We start from the raw sequence: 22,565 nt of genomic DNA, 5'->3' as shown, positions 1-22,565 counted from the left end.
GTTTATCCAGGACATCTTTCTTTTTTTGCTTGGGCTGGTTTTGTTGCCTGCCATCAGAAACTTGGTCAGAATTGCCCACTGCTTTCCAGATGTTCTTCCCACAGACCACAGGCCTTGAAAGCTGGCTGTTCAGTCAAGTACTCTGTATTCATCACCAGCACTGACAAGTTTCACATTGTAGAAATGTCAGTCATGATTTTTTGGTCAGGCTCATGGGAAGTGGGAGTTTAGTATCTGTCTCTCTAGCTAGGAGATACTGCTGCCTTTAAGATTGTGTTCATGTCAATGGGCAGGTCAACGTGATGCCAAGTTTCTAGCACCACAAGAAGAGCTGATTTTTTTAATGCTTTGGTTTTCACGACCTGAAGGAGTTCCAAAGCAGCCTACCCTTCCTCTTCCACCACAGACATCCCATGAGGAAAATGGGGCTGAGGGAACTCTAAGAGACCTGGGGTTAGCCCAAGGTCACCCAGCAGGCCTTGTGTGTCTCAAACGGGCTTACAATCACCTATTCTTCCTCTCCCCACAACAGACACCCTGTGAGGGAGGTGAAGCTGAGGGAGCTTTGAGAGAACTGGGATTGGTCCATGTTCACCCAGCAGGCTGCATGTGGAGGAGAAGTAGGGAATGAAACCAAGTTCTCCAGATTAGAGTTTGCCACTCTTCACCACTACACCACACTGGCCACCACACTAGCCACAGCCCTAGTTTGCTGTGATACAATAATAGCAGTTGTGTTCTCTCTAGTTGCAACCAACTCGTGGCACCCCCAGGGTGCTCCTGCATTGAGCAGGGGTTGGACTAGATGGCCTGTATGGCCTCTTCCAACTCTATGATTCTAAGGGATGAGCCAGGGGTGGCTTTCCATTACTTGCCTCCACATAGCATCTCCAGTTTTCCTTGGTGGTCTCTCGTCCAGGGACAGCCGTGGTTGACTCTGTTTAGCTTCTAAGTTCTGACAGGATTGTTTCAGGCTGGACCATCAGGGAAAAGCCGAAATTGCTGTTACAATATATAAGCCATGGGGCATTTGCATGGGAAACAACACACTTCCAATCCACTTTCAATCCACTTTGCAAGTGGATTTTACTGTATTGAGGTTGAGGCCAGGGCACAGTATATCTAGAGGCCCCTCCATAGTTAAGACCAGGGGTAGTCAAACTGCGGCCCTCCAGATGTCCATGGACTACAATTCCCAGGAGCCCCTGCCAGCGTTCGCTGGCAGGGGCTCCTGGGAACTGTAGTCCATGGACATCTGGAGGGCTGCAGTTTGACTACCCCTGGTTAAGACTATTAGATCAAGAACAACTCACATCTGGAATAACAAGCCCTTATTCCCTGAGGCAGTGGGTGGGGAGGAAGGTAAGGGAGGAAACTGGGTTGGGTTTCTTTTTCCTTTTTTTCTTGCCACCAGAATATGGAATTTGTTCATTTATGTGTGTTTTTATCTTTTACTGTAACCCACCATGAGACAGGTTTTGAGAGCAGCAGGTAAGAAATTGAATTATTATATTATAATAATTTTATTATAATAATATAATAATTATAATAATTTATTATAGTAATTATGTTGTTATACAATAATTATAATAATTATTATTCTATAGTAATACAATTATAATTTCTATACCACCTTCTCATTGCCAGCTCAGGGCATTGAACAACATATAGCAATACATACATTATAATAGATCAAAATGATTCCCATAAAAGTAAAATAACTTTAAAACAGTAATAAAACATTTAAAATCATCAGCATTAAACAGTTGTCCAGTCATAATTGGCTGCATTTCCCTAGATGTTATCACTGGGCAGTTTTACGAGGTGACAAAATGACAAAATCTACTTGCAAACAGCCGCTGAGTTTATTTAGCACGTGTGAAGGGGTGCATAGAATTGTTTTTTGACACATAGAGGGAAAAGGCGTGTAGAAGCAAATCTCCAGACTTCAGGGATTAAAACATTTCCTGGTAGCAAACGGCTTCTTTGGAGGAGGGACTCTGTGGCATGACACCCCATTGAAGTCCCACTGAGGTCCTTCCCCACCACCAACCCCATCCCCCCCAGAGTTCCCAAGCTGCCCCCCCCAAATCTCCAGAAATTTCCCAACCTGGAGTTGGCAGCCCTAAATTTGCCAACTAATTGGGCTGCTGTTGTTGTTAGGTGTGAAGTCGTGTCCGACCCATCGTGACCCCATGGACAATGATCCTCCAGGCCTTCCTGTCCTCTACCATTCCCCAGAGTCCATTTGGGCTGGTCCAAGCTAAATTTAACTCCCCTGGCCATCTTTTAGCACTGTAAGGCGCTAAGTTAGACAAATATGTGGCTGGACATTCCTTCTGGTTCCTGCACAGAGATGCTCTGCCACACTAAACATGAGTATTTCCATGTCACACGGTGGAGCGGTGTCCTTTTTTTAAAACCCTACTTCAGAAACTGGGTTTCTAACAGCTCTAGAGTCTTCGCTTTGTTTTTGTCTTCATCTCTCAGCCAAACTGGACATTGCAAGTCCCTATTCTTCGCTTGGCGGTTTAAAGAGTCAAAGGAGTTTGCAGACAACAAGTATGGGGCTCCTCTTTCTCTGAGCATGTTGTTTAGTTCCCTGCAGTGCGCCTCCCCAAATGCTTTCCCCAAATACAGCACAGTTTCTGGAATTTATAAGCCATGTCGAGGGAAAAAGCAACAGGGCTATAAAGAACAAGCAGACCAGAGACTTTTGCTGGTGTTGAAACCTCATCCTGCTTTTTCCTCACATCTGGAATGCGGGATGAGATTGAGATAGCCCAATGTCATCAGATCTTGAAAGCTAAGCAGGATCTGCACTTGGACGGTAGGCCACAATGAGGAAGACCATGCCCTGTGAGGAAAGGCTGAGGGACTTGGGAATGTTCAGCCTGGAGAAGAGGCGGTTGAGAGGGAACATGGTTGCCATCTTTTTGAAAGGTTGTCACTTAGAGGAGAGCAGGGAAAGTTATTGTCGGCAGCAGAGGAGAGGACCCACAGTAAAGAGGTCCTCTCCTATGGGTAGAACAATATTGGCTAGATATCAGGACTGCACTTGCTGGCAGTCTTCAAGCATGCTGGACAGATGTTTATTTTGGATGCTTTAGGCTGAACCTGCATTGAGCAGGGGGGTTGGACTAGATGGCCTGTATGGCCCCTTCCAATTCTTGGATTCTATTATTCTATTTTAAATGAAGATTCTGCCGCCATCCACCTCTGCTTCTCATGTTTTCAAAGCCTAGTTCATGGGGTTATCTCAAGTCAGTTGCAGCAAGTCAGCACTTACGTACATTCCTAGCTTTGCCCTCGTGTGGGAGTTTTAAGCTACTGAATTCTGGGACCTGGGTCGGGTTCTCCAAGTACATTGTTCTGCTCATGTGTGGCTCTGCTTCTAACCAGCAGGGGGCTGACCCCGGAGGGGTTTTGTGATTCCTGTGTGTGTCCAGATGCGGAGACCTATCCGAAGAGCGTCCTGCTCTAAAATGCATGTGAAGTTAACATAGTTCTGTCTCACTCAACTGTGCATATTTGAGTGAGATAGGCTTGCCAACCTCCAGGTGGTAGCTGGAGATCTCCTGCTGTTGCAACTGAACTCCAGGCAACAGAGATCAGTTCCCCTGGAGAAAATGGCTGCTTTGGAAGGTGGACTCTGTAGCATTAGACTCCACTGAAGTCCTTCTCCTCCCCAAACCCCACCTTTCTCAGGAATCCATGCCCAAAGCCTCCAGGGATATCCAACCCAGAACTGGCCACCTTAGCAGGGAGCACTCTAGGATACACCTGACCTGAGGTGCTGAACTTCTGGAAAGAAAACAAAATGATTCCCAGGAGCAACTCTGTGTGGAGGAGTAAATGATGCCTTTAGGACAGGTTCTTTTGTGTAGGATAAAAACCAGTTCTATGGCATGCTTGATTCACTCGCTGGGTACCCCCTCTCACCGGGTGTTCTTATTAGTTCTGCAAGGTCTCTTTTCACGTGGGAAGTTTTAATGAGAGAATCTAGTCAAAGCTACTTTCGTAAACAGTAATAAAAGTTTGTGTTGTTTGGGGAGGACTTCCTTCTCTGCCTCTTTTAAAACATGGACAGTGGCTTAACCTCACCTGTAATGTATCTGATAATAAGGCTCAAGCAGTCTTCCCTAGCAGTTTTCCGGGGTTCATTTCCACATGGCCTGCAGCACCCTTGTCAAATAATCTTTGGAGCTAGTGTTGCCAACTCTGAGTTGGAAAATACCTGAAGATTTTTGTGGGTGGAGCCAGAAGTGGGCGGGATTTGGGGTGGGGAGAGACCTCAGTGGAGTAGAATGCTATGGAGTCCACCCTCCAAAACAGCCGAAGTCATCTTGCTGCTCATTGGCCCCAGCCAAATGACTGGCAGGAGAGCTCTGTCTTACAGGCCCTGTGGAACTAACCTAGTTCTGTCAGGGCCTTTAGTTCCTCCGCAAGCTCATTCCACCAGGTTGGGGCCAGGACCGAAAAGGCCCTGGCTCTGGTTGAGGCCAGTCATACTTCTTTGGGGCCAAGGATCACTAATGTGCATGTGCTCTTTCTTCCACACAAATGTATCCATGTTTGCGCAAGGTGGATGTGCGTTGGTGCATTTACTGATTCTGAAAAAGCAGTTTGTTTTACGGCTGAACTGACACGACTAGGGAACATCTGTGAACTGTTGGAAAGAGTTGCTTACAGTTTTGGGGAGGGGCTGTGGTTCAGTGGTAGAGCATCGGCTTGCAAAGCAGAAGGTTCCAGGTTCGATCCCTGGCATTGCCAATTATCAGGGGGAAAGTGACGCAGGAGATTTTTACCTGAATCCTCAAAGAGTTGCTGCTTGTCTTCTGAGTAAATAATAGGGATCTTGGTAGACCAGTATTAAGTAGCTTCAGTACAAAGCAGCTTCATGCATTCTGGAAGCCTGTTTGAACTTAAACCTACCTTATACCACAGCACTGAGCTAAATAAGCCACCTTCACTCCACTGATTTATTGATTAGAAAATCCTTAGGAGATCTGTTCTCATTAAACGTTTTCCCTGGGATATCTATTTCACTGGTTGTTGTGAATTTTCAAGGTTGTACGGCCTGTAAAACCCACCGCAACCAGTTGACTCTGGCCGTGAACGCCTTCGACAATTCAAATCCATCTGAGTTTGTTGCTGTAATCATGTTAGAGCAAGACCCGGCGTAACTACTGTAACTTTCAAACTGCAGCTGCGTTGGCACGCTCCACATCCCTCCAGGAAACCGAAAGGATCTTCCTCACCTCTGCTGCTCAGGCCTTCTGCAAGTCGGGCTTTCCCACTGCTCTCCATGTGACCCCATGTGGCTTGACGGTGTAACACTGCAGCACATGTGAGAGCAAGCTGGGCAGCTGCAAAGGAAGAGAGGTTGTGCATAGCCCACAATTGCAGGCAAGTCAGAGGCACAGATTCTAATTGTCCTCGAAGATGGAATCAAGAGTGTTTGAATGTCTTTTGAGAGAGGCCTCGGAGTTTTGAATCATAGTTATGTGTTAAAGTCCAACACTGGCTGTTAATGAACATTGTACACTCAGGAGCTGTTGTTAACGGTTTAACTGCAGTGATGGCCAGTAAAAGGGGTAGATCTTGTTCTGTTTGAGATTTCTGAGTCAGAAGAATGTAAGGATAAGAAGCGCTGTTTTTTATATCCTGCTTTTCATTTCCTGAAGGAGTCTCAAAGCGGCTTACATTCGTCTTCCCTTGCTCTCCCCACAATCGACACCCTGTGAGGCAGGTGGGGCTGAGAGAGCTCTGAGAGAACTGTGCCTGACCCAAGGCCTCATGTCTCTCAAAGTGGCTGACAGCCACCTTCCCATCCTCTCCCCAAAATAGGTACCCTGTGAGGCAGGTGGGTCTGAGAGAGCTCTGAGAGAACCATCATCCAGCTGTGACTGGGCCAAGGTCACCCAGCTGGCTTCACATGAAGGAGTCAGGAATCAAACCTGGCTCTCCATATTAGGGGATGGTGCTGTTAACCACAACACCATGATGGCTGCAGTATAGCAATGAATTGCTGGATGCTTCTGTTGTGATGGGGGTTTGAGCATTATCCTGTTTAAAATTCAAGAATGTCAGAAAAGGGCATTTGTAACGTTCAAGGAGGGTTAGGGATGCTAGTTCCCAGGTGGAACCTGCGGACCTCCTGGAATTATAGCTCATCTCCAGGCAACACAGAGATCAGTTCCCCTGAGGAAAATGGCAGCTTTGGAGGGTAGACTCTATATGGCCCATTATGCACGGCCGCCGAAACGGCGATTGCGGGTCACATGGAAAACGTGGAGGGGGAAGAAGCGAAGCAAACCGCTTATGCACGGGACGTTTCGCTAACGGTGCTTTTTCGGCGGCATGCACCAAATCTGTGGCCGGTTGCAGCCGGCTCCATGCGTTATCGGTGATTTTAGTCGCTGCCATTCCACCCCAAATGTGCGCTATTCCCCCCGTGCATAATGGGTGGTTCTCAACCTTCCTAATGCCACGACCCTTTAATACAGTTCCTCATGTTGTGGAATCATAAAACCATAAAATTATGCAAGTGTTCTTTCACAGAAACTAAACCCAACTGACCAGTGATGTGAAGATCCATCATTCATGAGTGTATATAATTTTTTTTTCTGGGGGCGCTGCTGGAGTGGCAGACAGCCAAGCACGGGGGCCTGCAGGAGGAGCGGCAACAGTGGGGGTGCCCCCGCACCCAAGCTGCTTGCCCTGCCACGACCCCTGTGAAAGGGTCATTCAACCCCCAAAGGGGTCCCGACCCCCAGGTTGAGAACCACTGCTCTATAGCATTATACTCCACTCAGGTCTCCCACCCCACCCCAATCTCATCCAACCCCAACGTCTGCAGGTATTTCCTGATCCAGAGCTAGCAACCCTAAAAGGGGTAGATTGAGCCAGACAAGATATGAAGAATGGTGGTGATATTCCAAGCCATATTTGTAAAGGGCAAAGGATTCTCTGCCAAAAGCTTCTATACCCCATAGAGTCGTGGAACAATCATTTACATCCTTCAACATACTCCGTCAGCCGGTGGTGAATAATGAAAAGCCAGCCAGATTCTCTGCTCTGGTTCAGATGTGTCCTGCTATAGGATTTCATCCCTGAAATGGTTAATATTTGTCACACACCTGTCATCTGTTTTAAAAGACCAGGCTATAGAGTTGTGAACATTTGCAAGTTGCCCCTCCCCATCCCAATTAATTCTGCGTCTTGCTAAAGTATTCTGGGATTACCCAACTACGCTGAAAAGGGCTACTCCAAGCATTTCAGAGTCTCTTTTTAAAAATATAGTTGTTTTTATTTTAAAATATTGTACTACGCGTTACAGAATTACTATTTCTTAAAAGCATCAGGCTGCTATTTTATAATATACGAAAGAAAAAGAGTATTTTTTCTAGAAGACAGCTTACAAGAAAAAGAAGAAGAGGGAAGAAAAGACTCATAATATTACATCCCCATATCACATCTCATACCAAATACTGCATTCTGATCGTTTTCCATTTGTATACATTTATGGTTGACGGTTTATAACTCAGGTATTTCTTTCCAACTCATTTTACTGATCAATATAGTTCAGGGATGGCCAAACTGTGGCTCTCCAGATGTCCTGGCATGTGCTGGCAGGGGCTCATGGGAATTGTAGTCCATGGACATCTGGAGAGCCACAGTTTGGCCACCCCTGAATAGTCTGATGTAAGTCAAAGATATAAGTTTTGCCCTTGCCACATTTCCAGCCATTTTGTTTGAATAGTCCAGCCGTAGTCAAACTGCGGCCCTCCAGATGTCCATGGACTACAGTTCCCAGGAGCCCCCTGCCAGCGTTCGCTGGCAGGGGGCTCCTGGGAATTGTAGTCCATGGACATCTGGAGGGCCGCAGTTTGACTACCCCTGGAATAGTCCATAAGATCGGGTGGAGTTTCTTTTTCCCATCATTGAATCCTTGCAACTGTTGCCATATACTTGTCAAGTTCACTGTACACTAATATTATTTGGTAGCACCTTTAATAACATGCATTTTGGATCTAATACACATTTAATTTCTGAGGCCTCCCTCCCTGTGTGATCAGTAAACATTCATGTGCTAAGCTGACCTTGGAAAAACCTTTGCTCGGAGCCAAGGGAAAAGTGAGTCAGGCCTTCTTTCTGTCATTGGCTCGTTCATAACAAAATTGCTTATTTTGTTACTTGTGTAAGCGAGAGAAAGGGGAAGTTTGGAACTGACAAGAAGCGTTCTTTTGCCTGGGAAACCTTTAGGTCTTAAATGGGCTAACAGATCTCTGGGGAGGGGTTGCAAGAAAGCTTGCAGCAGTCCTGTGAAAGAGAAGCTGACTGAAATGTTGGAAATATATCATCTAAAATTTTCAGGTGTAAACCTCCGTGTGATAATTGAAATTGAGCATTAGATTTGTTTTGGTGGCAAACATCATGCAACCTTAAACATGCATACAGCCTTCTAAGTTCAGTAGGTGTAGAAAGGTGTAACTGTGTTTAGGATTGCATTGTAAAATCATGTTCACAATCAGACTCTGAAGCTGTATTCGTGGAAGTTGTGAAGGAAGCCCTCTTTAAGTATCTGAAAGGTTGTCACGGAGGAGGGCAGGATGCTGTTTCCATTGGCTGGAGGAAAGGACATGTAGTAATGGGTTTAAACTACGAGTACAACAATATAGGCTAGATATCAGGAAACAAATTTCACAGTCAGAGTAGTTCAGCAGTGGAATAGGCTGCCTAAGGAGGTGGTAAGCTCCCCCTCACTGGCAGTCATCAAGCAAAGGTTGGATACACACTTTTCTTGAATGCTTTAGGATGCTTAGCGCTGATCCTGCGTTGAGCAGGGGGTTGGACTAGATGGCCTGTATGGCCCATTCCAACTCTATGATTCTATGATTAATTTATGTCATGTGGTGGATGGTCTTTTTGGTGGTGAAGCTTTGCATTTGGCCCCTTCCCCTTGGGGGTCAACTGGAAACTACTTTACTCTCTTTTAGTCACTGAGACAAAACATTTATCTTAGGATTTAACTAAAAAGAGGTTTTATCCTTTTCAGTTGGTCTGTTCCTAATCTATGGGGGCACTGTTTTACTAACATCATTTTATACTACTTTGTTTTAAACCACTTTTATATTATGACTTGCTTTTTATTGGTCATGTTTTATTGATCATTGATTTTATAGGTTGTGGGGTTTTGTTTCATTTGGCTTCCCTGTTTTAACTGTGCTTTGCCTTGAGTCACAATAAACAAGGACCTTGTTTACACTCTTTTCTCGTGTTCTTCAGTGTCCCTTTTATCAGTTTCTTCATTCTAAATTTTTAAACCCTATTTTAATACATTCAGCAGAATCCCCCGATTGTCTTATTATTAACAGAAATTGTAGCAAAGTTCTTTTATGATGCTATAATTATTCGATCTGAGTTAGTTATATAATTTGATGTCTGAATTCTAGGGCCTTTTCGCACAGGGATCTTTGTTGCAAATTGTTTGCGGAATGAAAAATCGCCATTTAAAATAGTGGAATTCGTCGTTATGCATACCTGCCTTTGTAGTGGAATCAGTTGCGTTTTTTAGCGTTTCCCACAGGCTTCCGGTCTCGGCAGAAATCGCTAGAAAGGAAGCGCTATTGCCAAGCTCGTCCCGCCCCTGGCCGTCAAGCAGCCAATGGGCAGCCGTTAGCATGCTCCCAAACAGCCCCTTTCCCTTTAAGAAAGGTTTTTAAAAAAAAAAAAAACGACCCATAGCAATGAATCTAGGTAGATTCGTTGCTACGGAGAGACCCATCCAGCTGCCTAATGTGAGCTGTCGTTTGATTGTATGATCATTTGCACGCTGCCTCGAGTGATAAAAAAAAAAATCCCCCCCCCCTCTCACGGGCACGATTTTCGGCTGAATTTATTTGTAAAAAATAAAGGGACTTTATTTCAGCAAACGGGCTTTTCAGTTGTTTGTGCTTAGTGATTAAAGGTGAAGGACTGAAGCCAGGGAAGCCTCTAAACAGAAAGAGGCACGCCGGTGCGTTTATCCCCGCTCGCTCGGAGAAAAAAAAATGGCGATCGCTTCGCCGGAAGTTTGGAGGAGAGAGCCAGGGGGAGGGACTTTGAAGAACCAGCAACAATGGTAACGCACAGATCTTTAGCGATACTGTTGCAGATTGGTTGCAGGAGTGTATCGCTATCCGGAGGGTGAATCCACTTTTCTGGATTCCCCTGAAAGCGCCACAACGAAGCGCTTTTTGCTGATTGGTTTCAGGATTGTTGCAGATTGTCTACGACGTCGTGGGTTATGTCAAATTAGTAGCGTTTCCAAATAGCAACCATTCTGCTACTTTGAAGCCGTGCGAAATGGCCCCTAGAGTTCTCTTGTTGATTTATTATGTTACTGTGTTTTTTCTTATGTCAATAAAGGCAACTTGACTTAATGATTGATTTTATAGGTTGTGAGGTTTGTTTCGTTTGGCTTCTCTGTTTTAAATGTGATCTACCTTGAGTCACAATTTCTCATGGTAAACCACAGAAGGCTCTGAAACACGTTTTGCTCAAAGATAAGGCTGTAACTCTCCCCATCCAAAGCCAGAAATATACTAGATTGATAGTCTGGAGAGGCAGCATACAAATGTTTATAAACAAGTATTTGCCTCATTTCTTTTCCTTATCCTATTGGGATCTCATGTCTCTCCCACTTCCGGGTGTCAATCTGCTAGAGGCAATTCTTTTGCAAGCTCTAATTTACACAGGTAATTGCACCTGACCACTGTTAGCCTTAAGAATTTTCATCTCTGCTTAAGAATTCTCTAGGCATTTCCCCCTGAAATATGGTGATGTTATATAAGCAGCTATGTCACTTGTGAGAAAGGGATAGGGAAAAAATGTGGCTCAATAAATCCTGTTTCAGACAACTGCAGTAATATAAACCATTTCCACATGAGGAATATTTTCCTGGACAGCCTTCGAATGTTGACGGCTTTTAGAGTCTCCTTCTCACGACGTTGCCAACATCCTAATGCTGACCAATAGTTGGGTTGAGATTCAGCCATTTTTAAAGCATGATGCAGTAAATCCAGGAAAGTGGATTTACCACCCTCTATCGCATGTCCCATCCATGAGCACCAAATCAGCAACCAGGGATAAGACTGTATGGAGGGGGAATCATGTGATAGTGTCCTTAGCATTGTGCTGCACTCGCATTTGCACCCGCCCTTCCCTCTCCATTTGCTGCCCGCTGCTCACAAGGAAGCCTCTTGACCCAGGGACCCCAATGCGTGACTCCTGCCCTCCCTGCTTCCCAATGGCCCCAGCAGATGCCGCCACTGCTAAGTGCCCACCAACGCATGTGCCTGACTCCGTTTTTGTTAAGCATGAGGGGCAGCGGTGGTGGTGGTGCACCAGCTGGCGGCCACACGCAGGCACAGAGCTCTGCTCCTGCATGCAGCCACCAGCTGGCATGCTGCCATCGCCACTGCCCCTCCACTCTGCACCGCGGTGCTGGCTTCCTACGCGACGTAGGGTGTGTGTAAGCCACTTTGTGACTTAGTGGGCAAATGCTGCCAGGGGGAGGGAAGAAGGGAAAGCTGAAGACAGGGAGCTGAATAAACGTAGTTTGACTGGAGGTTGGGGAAAATGGAAGCAGGAAAGAAGAAGGTGCTGTGGGGGCCTTCTGGAGAAGATGAGTTGGTTCTTATACCCTGCTTTTCATTGCCTGAAGGAGTCTCAAAGCGGCTGACAATCGCCTTCCCCGTCCTCTCCCCACAGCAGGCACCCTGCAAGGTAGATAAAATTGAAAGAGAACAGCACTATCAAGACTGTGACAAGCCCAGGGTCACCCAGCTGGATGCATGTGGAGGAGTGGGGAATCAAACCCGGCTTGCCAGATTAGAAGCCGGTGTTCTCAACTGCTATACCACCACTCTACATTGTCTCAGGGAAAGGAAAAAGGAAATAGTAAGGGGGGGAGGAGATGTTCCCCACAAATCCTTGTGGGTCTGACCTGCAAGCATTTCAAAACCTCCAGGCCTTGAACCCAGAATTGTATGGCCTGAATCTGGAACCTAGAACTGTGTACGCTCAGAACTTGGAGCCCTGTGCATTCTGTCATTGGCGGACTGTATGAAGCTTGGAAGTCCCCAGGCATGACATGAATGCTGTGAGACTGGCTTTTCCCCTTGCCGAAATCCTACATGCTTCAAGCCCTGTCTCTAGCTCCACTTCAGTCCCCCAGTTCTGGCATGTGACTAGATTGGAGAACCCACACTAACTATTTCTAGATTTGGACCCAGCTGCTTCCAGCCAGGCCCTGGCACTGTTCTGGAAAGCTGCCTCTTAGCCTTGATTTCCAGAGTGCATAAGTGGAGAAACCCATGTGCAGCACCAGATTTTCCAGTTGAATTTCATTTTCCCCTCTTCCTTATAGAGGGGGTAGCTCTGGGCTGGGAAATACCTGGAAACTTTGTGGGTGGAGCCAGGAGTGGGCAGGATTTGGGATGGGGAGAGACCTCAGTGGAGAAGAATGCTATAGAGTCTACCCTCCAGAGCAGCCATTTTCTCCAGGGGAACTGATCTCTGCCACCTGGTGATAAGCTATAATTCCAGAGAATCCCCAGGTCCCCCCTGGAGGATGGCATTCCTACTTCCTTCCTGTTCTGGTACTCATTTTTGTGCATTCCCACAGTCAATCCAGTCCATTTTGACCACCACCACCAATCATCCAGTGTGGTGGTGTAATGATTAGAGTTTCACGCTAGATTCTAGGAGACCCAGGTTCTAATCTCCCCCTCATGCTGGGAAAGCTTGCTGGGTAATCTTGAGCCATTGTGCCTAACCTACATTGCAGGGTTGTTGTGAAGATCAAATGGAGGCAAAGAGAATGATGCAAGTTGTTTTGGCTGTCCACTGGAGAGAAAGGTGGGGTAGAAATGAAATTAAGCCATCGATTCCTATAATAATGCCTTGCATACTTGCATGGGCCAAATTTTCCGCTCTCAGGACACTACATTTTAGTAGTACTGGAAGTGCCTTGACCACGGAGAGGCCCCTCTGGTTGCTCCTCTCATCCTTCTGTAATTGTTAACTTAAACGGAATGCAAAAACTCCAGTTTGACACTAGTAGAACTTTAACTTTCAGTAGATGGGGAGAAGTGAGGTTAGAAAGAGGTTCACTTCCTTACCAGAAAGCGGTTGATATCGGTTTTGTGTGTGTGAGTGAGTGTGTGTGTGTTTGTGTTGAACATCTTGTGACCCACCCACCCTGCGTACATCTGGGTTTTTTCCATCTTTCAATTGGATTCGCTGTGTTTTGCCCACTCTAAAAAAGACCCAGCTGTCAATGAAATGTCTCCGTCTCCGCACTGAAAAATTTATTCAGAAGTCAAATATACCGTTCGTTATTTGCCGCTCCTTGTCATTTTTTCCCAACCTGACAAGCCTAGGCTTGTAGACAGTTGACAGACTGAACAATAAAAGGGGAACGTTATCGTGATACATGCGTCACAATCATCTTTGATATTGCAAGGGTTCCTTTCCGCCCTTCCGCAGAAAAAATATTAGGGAGCAGGGAGGGGGGTACTGGGAGGGAAATTCGGAATCTGGTGCCACTGCAGCAGTTGGGTTCCCTGAATGCTGTACCTGGTTTCTTTGTTACCAATCTGCTCTGCTTTCTCCATCGTGTTTGTATGGAGGGTGGGACGAAAGGTTGTTTAGCGTCTTGTAAAACATTTACCAAAAGCAGTCAGCCATAGATTTGAAGGGCATTCCATTACCAAGCTACCCGTGGGAGGGGAAAGAGAGGGAGAAGAAAGAAGGCTCACGGAAAGAGAGTGAACGCCAGGTACCCTTTTAATATTTCGGTTTTCATGTTTGTCCAGAGGCTTGAGAAAGGGGTTCAGATGGTACAGCTGGACCAGGAAATGAAACTACTTGCAAAGGTTTCTCTTAATCAGGTGTGTGTGGGGGGGGGGGCTTATGAACAATTTGCAAAATATGAATTCAGGCACCGATCCATACTGACATTCATAGTTGAACCTGGGGTCTTTACACTTTAGAAAGATTCTCAATGAACTGCCAGTGTTTTTTTTTGGGGGGGGGGGAATCGATGCTTCAAAATCAGCCCTTGAGCTTTGACTTGCAATGTAAAAATAGGTGTCTCCTTAACAGGAGCCTGGGTAAAAATGTATCTCCTGTACAAAGTTTTTCAAAAATGTTCATTCTGCTTGAGAAACAAACACCGCTTTCTGTATGCTTCCTGTATGCCTCAATTTATGCCCCCATATTACACACAAACACATCTAGGGTTTTGTCCCCCTGGTTCCAAGGGTAGTTTTTTTTTTTTAAGAGAGTTCCACCATTTTAAGAGTAGTCCGAGGAAGAATTGCACTACGGACAATTTGAGTCAATGTCTATGGAGTTTTTACATAGGGATCGGTAACCTCTCCCCATATTCAACATGGGAATGTTATATAACAACTTTTTACCTATAGTGGGATCAAGATGGTAATCGTCTTGTAACAAACTCTCCTGGTTGTGCCATTGGCAGCTGTATTTTCACCCTGTCCTGCAGAACAGGCAGGTCATGCGAAGTTTAGCTGTAAAAGTGAAATGTGTTTTTGTGTATTTTGCGTTATAATGTCAGATTCAGAGTTTGTGATGCCTGGGAAGAACCGGATGACAGTTTCTTGAAAGCAGTACTTTTTTGAAGGGTCGCTTTGAATAGCACGTCAGATTTATTTGGTTTCCCCTTTATGTAAATCTGATCGACAATATCCTAATTTAACTGTCTTTACGGTGATGTCATTTAGACATAACCTGCAGAAAAGTTGTATGGGATTTTTTTTTTTACAAATCTTGCTTGAGCAACAGAGTATGTCCTATCAGTCGCTCGAACCTAAGGATTGAAGACCAGTACAACTGCAGTCTGATAACCGTATAACTCAGGGGTAGTCAACTGCGGCCCTCCAGATGTCCATGGACTACAATTCCCAGGAGCCCCCTGCCAGCAAATGCTGGCAGGGGGCTCCTGGGAATTGTAGTCCATGGACATCTGGAGGGCCGCAGTTTGACTACCCCTGGTATAACTGAAAGTCTTCTAAGCAGGAGTGGTTTAAGGATTTGTGGAGCCCCTAGCACCAGAACCAGTTGAGGGATTTGCGGGGCCCTAGCAGAGTACAATTGTGGACAGTGGGGGGGGGAGGGGGAAAGGGGGAGGAGAGAGGCTATGGCCCTGATCCATGGGGCAGGAAGGCACTTCTGGAGGTCCCTGGAAGCACAGGGCCCATAGCATGTGCTACATGGATAAACCAGGCCTGCTTTTAAGGCAAAATTTTATTGGAAAACACAGGTTCCCAAATGACAGCAATTAAAAAACGGAAACTGTGATTTGTGCCTCTTGATACAGCAAAACAATGTTATGCTTATTTCTGTCTACCTCAATTTACAGCTGTATATTCATTTCACAATATGCTGGGCTTTATTGCAGTTTAATTCTGCCCCTCTTCATAAGAGCTCAAGGTCGGGGCACCCCCACACTCCCTGCCCTTCTTACAATTCTGCGAAATGAGTTGGGCTAAAAGGATACGGGCAGTGTTAAGCAACCAGGAAGCATTATGGCTTACCTGAGATTTAAATCTAGATCTCCCTGTTCCAAGTGAAGCACTCTTATCCACTGTTCCACACTGGCTACACCAATGTTGGGGTTGGCTCACTTACACAGCCAGTTCTCTCGTGGTCTTTAAAGTTTAGAGATCTTATCTCTTGGTTCACAAGGGACACGGTTTAATACCGCAAGAGTGGTAACAATGCTGTGACTGGCCATGTGATGCCATTGTTTTCATGCTGGTCACCATAACAGAAAATTAGAGGATTCAGAATTATAATTGAGGCTGCAGTCTCTTTCACACTCACCGGAAGGAAGTATTCAATTAACGGAGATGTCCTTCCAATTAAACATAGGATCATATTCTGGACCTTTCACCCTTCTTAGTATCACAGCAGTGTACTTTGATACAATTAAGTGCATAAATAAATTTTTAAAATCTATATTTTTCTATATATATTTTCCAATACAGCCCAGGGTGGGTAAACAACATCTTAAAATAACAATTAGATTAACAGACAAAACGATCTGGTTTCCCCAAACTAAAATCATATCAGATAAGTGGCTATAGACATTAGGAGCCAGTCTCTCCATTTCTCAGCAGAGAGGCCAGAATTTTTGGTGGTTATTTTGGGCCCTGACCACAAAGCCTTCGTGATAATTGTAGCATGAAAATCCACAATTGTGCTTTGAGTTTCTTGGTAGAACTTCCTGATTTTATGTTAAACGTTTGCTGGATTCAGTACATTTGGATATTTCCTTAATCTTTATCGTGTTCAACTCGGAAGACACGATCATGAATTTCAACACCACTTGTCCTCAAATATGTGTAAAATATTATTGGAGTCAGAAATTATTTTGAAGAAGTGTAATGAAAGAACTTTGGAATTCACCGGAAGTCTCTCTTCTTAAAAAGTGCTTGCATTGACAGAATCGGTGTTTAAGCTTAGAAGAACAGCACAGGGTCTATTGAATTTGCAAAGCAGCTAAATGCTTCCTATATTTTAGTGTGACGGCATTGAAATGAGCTTTGGACGGAGAATTCCATTTAAAACGGAGCTCCACGGAATTAGAAGAAATCTGTTTAGGAAGTGCAGTTGATTGGGGGGGAATGGACAGAAGTCTCTTGCACTTTGCTTGGTAAAAATATGTGCCTATATGCTTCTGTTAGCCTCCCACAGCCAAACCAGTTAAGGATATGAGTGAGAAGGATTTCATGCCATGGTAGTCGTCATCGGTATCCTTGTTTACCAAGTTCCAATCGGTTACACCTGTACAAATACACGAGAGGTACAGAGGTAGCACACATGCTAGAGTGAAATGATTCGGACAGTAAAATGTTTTGTTGGCGTGGAGTGTGGCTGTGGAGAAAGTGTGTGTTTGGGGGAGGGGGGGAAATACTTGTTTTTAATCATCATTTTTATGTGCATGCAACCTCGTATATCTGCTTGATTCGAGACTCTGCTGTCTCTCACGTTAACGGGTTTGGCAACGGAACTTGCAGGAGAGAACTTTCATAATCTTCTCTCTAGAGCAGGGGTAGTCAACCTGTGGTCCTCCAGATGTTCATGGACTACAATTCCCATGAGCCCCTGCCAGCATCTGCTGGCAGGGGCTCATGAGAACTGTAGTCCATGGACATCTGGAGGACCACAGGTTGACTACCCCTGCTCTAGAGAATTGCCAGCTCTTGCTCAGGGGATTCCTGGGAGCAGTAGGGCCAGTTTATCCAAGTAACCAGATTGCACATACTAAGGTCCCCGCGCTTCCAGAGGCCCTGCGCAGTGCCTTCCCCCCATGGATCAGGGCCATAGCCTCTCACAGACTTTCTATTGCCTAGTCTCCTCCCACCACCATATTTGCTGTGACCCCAGTAGCATGGGATCCCTAGCCCCTTCAGGTCCCCCTTTAACCCCACCCCATATCCTGCCCTCAGAGTGTTGTTTCCCCCCAACAGAACCAACTGAACCAGTAAGGCCAAAACAACCAATCTGTTTGGGCGGTTATACTGGATGATCAATCTATCCTGTCAGATTTAATTATCTAGGATATTAACTCAATTAACAATAACTCAATTTACCTCATAACTCAGTCTCCCTCCCAATCGTTCCTGTTTTTTAACCCATCAACTATCTACCTATCTTACCACCTTCTAACGCAGGGGTAGTCAAACTGCGGCCCTCCAGATGCCCAGGGGCTCATGGGAATTGTAGTCCATGGACATCTGGAGGGCCACAGTTTGACAACCCCTGTTCTAACATATCATCCCTTCTCTACCTGCCGTTCCTCCCCCTCTCTCCTTACAATATAACCCCTAATAACCTAGTTTCCTACCTTTAACCGCCTCAACATACAGTGACCTTCTGGCACTTTTCCAACCTTTGCTCAATACATTTGTATGTGATCTGGCAAAAGATACTGACTTTGGACAGCCTTTGGGTAGTCGTTGGCAAGAGAACCTTGCAGACATTTGGAGGAGGATGTTTCAAAGGCAAAGTGTTATGACTGAGAAAGTGTTATGACCTGCCACCACCCACTTGTTGTTTCAGATAGTGTGGTGGTGCGAAAGAAGGGGAGAATGTGAGTGGTCCAGGGAACACCCTGGATCAGGCTGTTCAAGTCATTATAGGTCAAAACCTGTCCTTGGAATTCTAACTGGAAGCTCAGGGCTGCTTGGGATATCATGGCTCCCACCACCCATGGTACCTTGACAGGGCCCAGCATCTCCCCAGCAACTGGAGGGATGCACAGTGGTGCCTCCATCAAGTGGCACCCAGGGCACATGCTGCTCTGCTCCAAGCCATCACTGACTGCTGCCAGAAACTCATGGCGAGGTGGCCAGGTGTGTGTTTGCAGCTGCAGAGCCTGCCTGGTCACTACCTCCTACCCCAGTGTCACCAAGCCCCACCCACCAACCTGTCCCACACCCCCATGTCACCCAACTCTGCCTACCCACCAGATAGGCTAGGGCTCATTCTGCCCCTGAAGGATAATGCGCTTTCAATGTGCTTTTGCAGCTGGATTTTCCAGGGTGGAATAGGAAATTCTATTTCAAAAGCGCATTGGAAGTGCAGTAACCATTGTGTGCGGAATTGGCCTGGGTACGCCAGTGTTGCAATCCGATGTAAAGTTCCTCCAGTCTAAACCCACTGAAATTGGTGAGCTTAGACCAGAAAAACTCTGCACAGTATTTTACTCTGAGTTTGACTGGAGAGAAGACATGATTTCCAGGACTGCCAGATCTTTTAAACACAACAGCTGAGTTTCTTACGTGCTAAAATACAAGAACTGGAAGTGTTAGAACCGTTTAAACCGCCCAAGGAAATAATATTAAGATCCTAGCAGCTTTGCACACCTGCTGGTTCAAAAGTATAGGCACAGTCATCTTCATCAAGATGGCAAGCTGAGGTGTCAGAAATATTTACGGTGCCCTGCTAGGTTTTAGTTTATTGTGTTAATTAATGCACCTCCTGTTCAAACAGAGTCAGTACAGTCAAAGGACAGAATGCCCCAAGCTATTGAATAGATCCCTGCCAAGTTCAGTTTCATTTTAAACTATCTTCTATGTCAGGTGAGTCCTCCTGTTTATGCTTCTGCACATCAGACGTTGCTCAGCTTTTGCTGAAAAGAAATACATAAATCCAGCTGCCGGTTTACCACCAACTTCTAAGGGGCTTCCCTTCTTGAGAGCATATAATTGAGTGTCTCATGTCAGAGTTGTAGTTTTGTAAGAATGGACAGTGGTAGATATACACTATACGTTGACACTTTAAAAACTGGTGGATATTACTCTTTTTTAAAGTTATATAAGAACACTGTCAAACAGTGTTGGCTGGCGTTCAGTCTGGCATACTTACTGGCAAACCTGGACTTCCTATTACTTAATGAACAAAGAGGCCTTAGAAAGAAACATGAAGCAGCGAGACTTCGCAATGGAACCTTCGTGGCCGAACATTCACTCAGTTGCTTTCGGTCAGGCTATTATTCTGACCCTAGGGAAGAACGAAAAGAACTGAAGAGTGTGTGTGTTTTTCTGGTGTGATTCCCACGTTTTTAATCCAGCGTGCTGAGAGCCAGCATGGTGTAGTGGTTAAGAGCAGCGGCTTCTAATCCGGAGAGCAAGGTTTGATTCCCCGTTCCTCCACATGCAGCCCGCTGGGTGACCCTGGACCCGTCACAGTCCTGTTAGAGGCTGTCTCTCTCAGCTTCACCTACCTGACAGGGTATCTGTTGTGGGGAAAGGAAGGGACGGTGATTGTAAACCGCTTTGAGACCCCTTTGGGCAGTGAAAAACTGGGTATAAAAACCAACTCCTCCTCTTCTTCATTGTACTAAAAGCAGATGGGTATAAATATGATATATGATTGAGGCACTTGGAACAAACCAAATGGTCGCCAGAACAGCTGGGGGCATGGAAAGTTGTGGACTAGGTGGAGGCCAGATTGAAGGATGAACATCAGAGGAGGCAGAAGAATGAACTAAGAGCAAGACAAAGTTGGAGTTAAAGGAGGGAGTGATCAGAAAGAATGTGTGCATTTGTGTTGTGTTGTGCACAGAGGGGTAATTGTTGACGCCATCTCCTTGGTGGAGAGCAGTTGAGAAGTGGGACCCATGCTGGTTCTTGAACTGGTGATCCAAAGGAATGTCCAGCGTATATTCCACTACCTAGATCTGGTAAAAAAAAAGAAAGAAAAAAAAAAAGACTAGCCCACTTAGAGCAGTAGGTTAGAAAAGGGTCATTTGGTACTCCCTAACCTCTCTTCAGAAGCTCCGGGTCAAGTTCACTCCAGCCTTGAAGGCAGAGCACCTGAGACTCATAATGGCAGCACGCACCAGCTGCGATTCCCACATGGAAAATAGCCTTTGGACTATTTTCCATATGGCAATTGCTCCATTTGTTGCCTTGGCTTTAAAACTGATGTCTTCAAGGACCAAAAGTTACTATATATTAAATACTATGTTTTCATTGTAACTCGAGAAGTTTCACGTATTGTATCTGGTGCCCATGTCGGTTGTTGAAAGTGGGAATAGCCAGTAAAAGTGCGACTTTCTGAACAGACAGCCAAAATCGCTGGCTTCACTTGTGGAAGCACTACAGGACGTTGGGACACAAACATAACGGCCCAATTGTGATGCAAGGTGTAAATTCCCCCGAACTGCCTGCAGAAGTGGATTGAAATGGGAGGAGCTCTTTCGGTAGCCATAAAAAGACAGATTCAGGAGGGCAGCCATGCTGGTCTGAAGTAGCAGGACAACGTTTGACTCCAATGGCTCCTGGTACTCAGGAATAAAACTTTGCTGGTCTTAAAGGGGTGACTGGACTCCAACTTTGTTCCGCAGAAATACAGCTAATGCAAAATGGAGAACTGGCATTAGATGCAGTAGAAGAACAAAGCAAGAGCAGAACTGGGCTGAAGTTGAGGTGCAGAGAGATTAGGAAGACTACACATATTTGAATTGCAAAACTATCTCTAAGAGTGTGTGGAGTACGTACTCTGCGTGAATTTTGTGGCCAGGGCAATTTTTTAAAAAAGGATTTCTTCTTCCATTGTATATGGCAGGGGTGGCCAAAGTGGGGCTCTCCAGATGTCCATGGACTGCAATTCCCATTATGGGAATTGTCATCCATGGACATCTGGAGAGCCACAGTTTTGGCCACCCATGATGAGAATTGTCATCCATGGACATCTGAAGACCCACAGTTTGGCCACCCCTGGTATATGTGCATGACTGCAGTTGGTGTATTGTGTGGCAGGAGCAAAATGGCCACTATAGTTCATGAAAAACTTTTTGAACTGGGCCTGTCAACAGTGACATATCTATGTGGTATCCTCGCTGTGTCAATGATTTCCATGTCTTGGTTAGAGTGGGGTTTTGTTGGGTGTGGTGAGATGGCACCATAACGCAAAAGCAGTGTGGAGAGTTGCAAAATAAGAACATAAGAGAAGCCATGTTGGATCAGGCCGATGGTCCTTCCAGTCCTACCCTCAGTGTCACACAGAGGAAACTGCAAGCAACCTTCTCCTAAAAGGTTTGGATGTGTTTTGCAAAAATATATAAAATTTCCCCCATATGGGCAAAATCAGAGGTAAATTGGAGATAGGGTGGCAGCTCTGGGTTGGCAGATATCTGGAGACTTTGAGGGTGGATCCAGGAGTGGGCGAGATTCAGCGTGGGGAGGGACCTCAATGGAGTCCACCCTCCCAAGCAGCCATTTTCTCCAGGAGAACTGATCTCTGTCAGCTGGAGAAGAGCTGTAAAACTAGGGGATCCCCAGGTCCCACCTGGAGGATGGCATCCCTAATTTGAAGAAGTGAGAGAAGAACATGTTTGTAGTTCTCAGGCCTATGAGGCCATAGTATAACTGTACAATTCCTGGAAAATGCAAGTGATTGCTCTGCACTAAATCACTCCACCCAGCACTGAGGGTGGAGTGAATGGTGGGGGCAAGAGAGAGAGAGAGAGAGAGGAGTTTACAAACTGGGTGAGGTTTCTGGAACCAGGGGATAGGTTCTCCTTGTGTAGGGCTGGCGTTTTATCAGGATTTACGATGAAGAGGAGTAGAATATTGGTTCAGGCTATCAGGGCAGAGCGCAATATCCAACTCTCGGGTCCAAGCAGAGAGCATGCGTGTCAGACTCCGTGGGCAGCCGGAAGCTCTGGCTCTCGCGGTACATAGTTGTTATCAGAGGATGACAATGGCCCTACTGTTGAGAGGAATTCTGTGTTTTGCCAGGGATTGAAGTGCCGTTAATTTTCCAGCCATCAGCAGTGTGGGAAGCAATAGGCATAGGCTGCATTGGTTGTTTCCCAAATGTGCATTGTCAGTGGATGAGCTCAGGCCTAGTTTGGAGAGAGCCAGGTTGGTGTCGTGGTTAGGACTGTGGACTTCTAATCTGGTGAGCCGGGTTCGATTCTGCACTCCCCCACATGCAGCCAGCTGGGTGACCTTGGGCTCACCACAGCACTGATAAAG

At 45.8% G+C, this 22,565-nt stretch overlaps 1 protein-coding gene and 1 non-coding gene across 7 annotated transcripts in view; both read left to right on the top strand.

Moving 5' to 3' along the window:
* Positions 1–22,565, top strand: part of RBM47 (RNA binding motif protein 47) — an 88,490-nt gene that overhangs the window by 21,682 nt on the left and 44,243 nt on the right. The window contains exon 1 of one of the 6 annotated variants that reach the window (XM_077301750.1): positions 13,710–13,828. The exons of 4 other annotated variants lie outside the window; for them this stretch is intronic. The gene's annotated coding sequence lies outside the window, so the exon portion shown is untranslated. One more of the 6 variants, XM_077301753.1, reaches the window with a different exon arrangement.
* TRNAC-GCA (transfer RNA cysteine (anticodon GCA)) lies at positions 4,702–4,773 on the top strand. Its single transcript has one exon. It is a non-coding gene; the product is annotated as a tRNA-Cys (tRNA).

Source organism: Paroedura picta, chromosome 10 (assembly GCF_049243985.1).
Source record: "Paroedura picta isolate Pp20150507F chromosome 10, Ppicta_v3.0, whole genome shotgun sequence".
Lineage (NCBI taxonomy): Eukaryota > Metazoa > Chordata > Lepidosauria > Squamata > Gekkonidae > Paroedura > Paroedura picta.
Note: the sequence above shows the minus strand (reverse complement) of the source record. Positions and strands in the feature narration are given on the sequence as shown.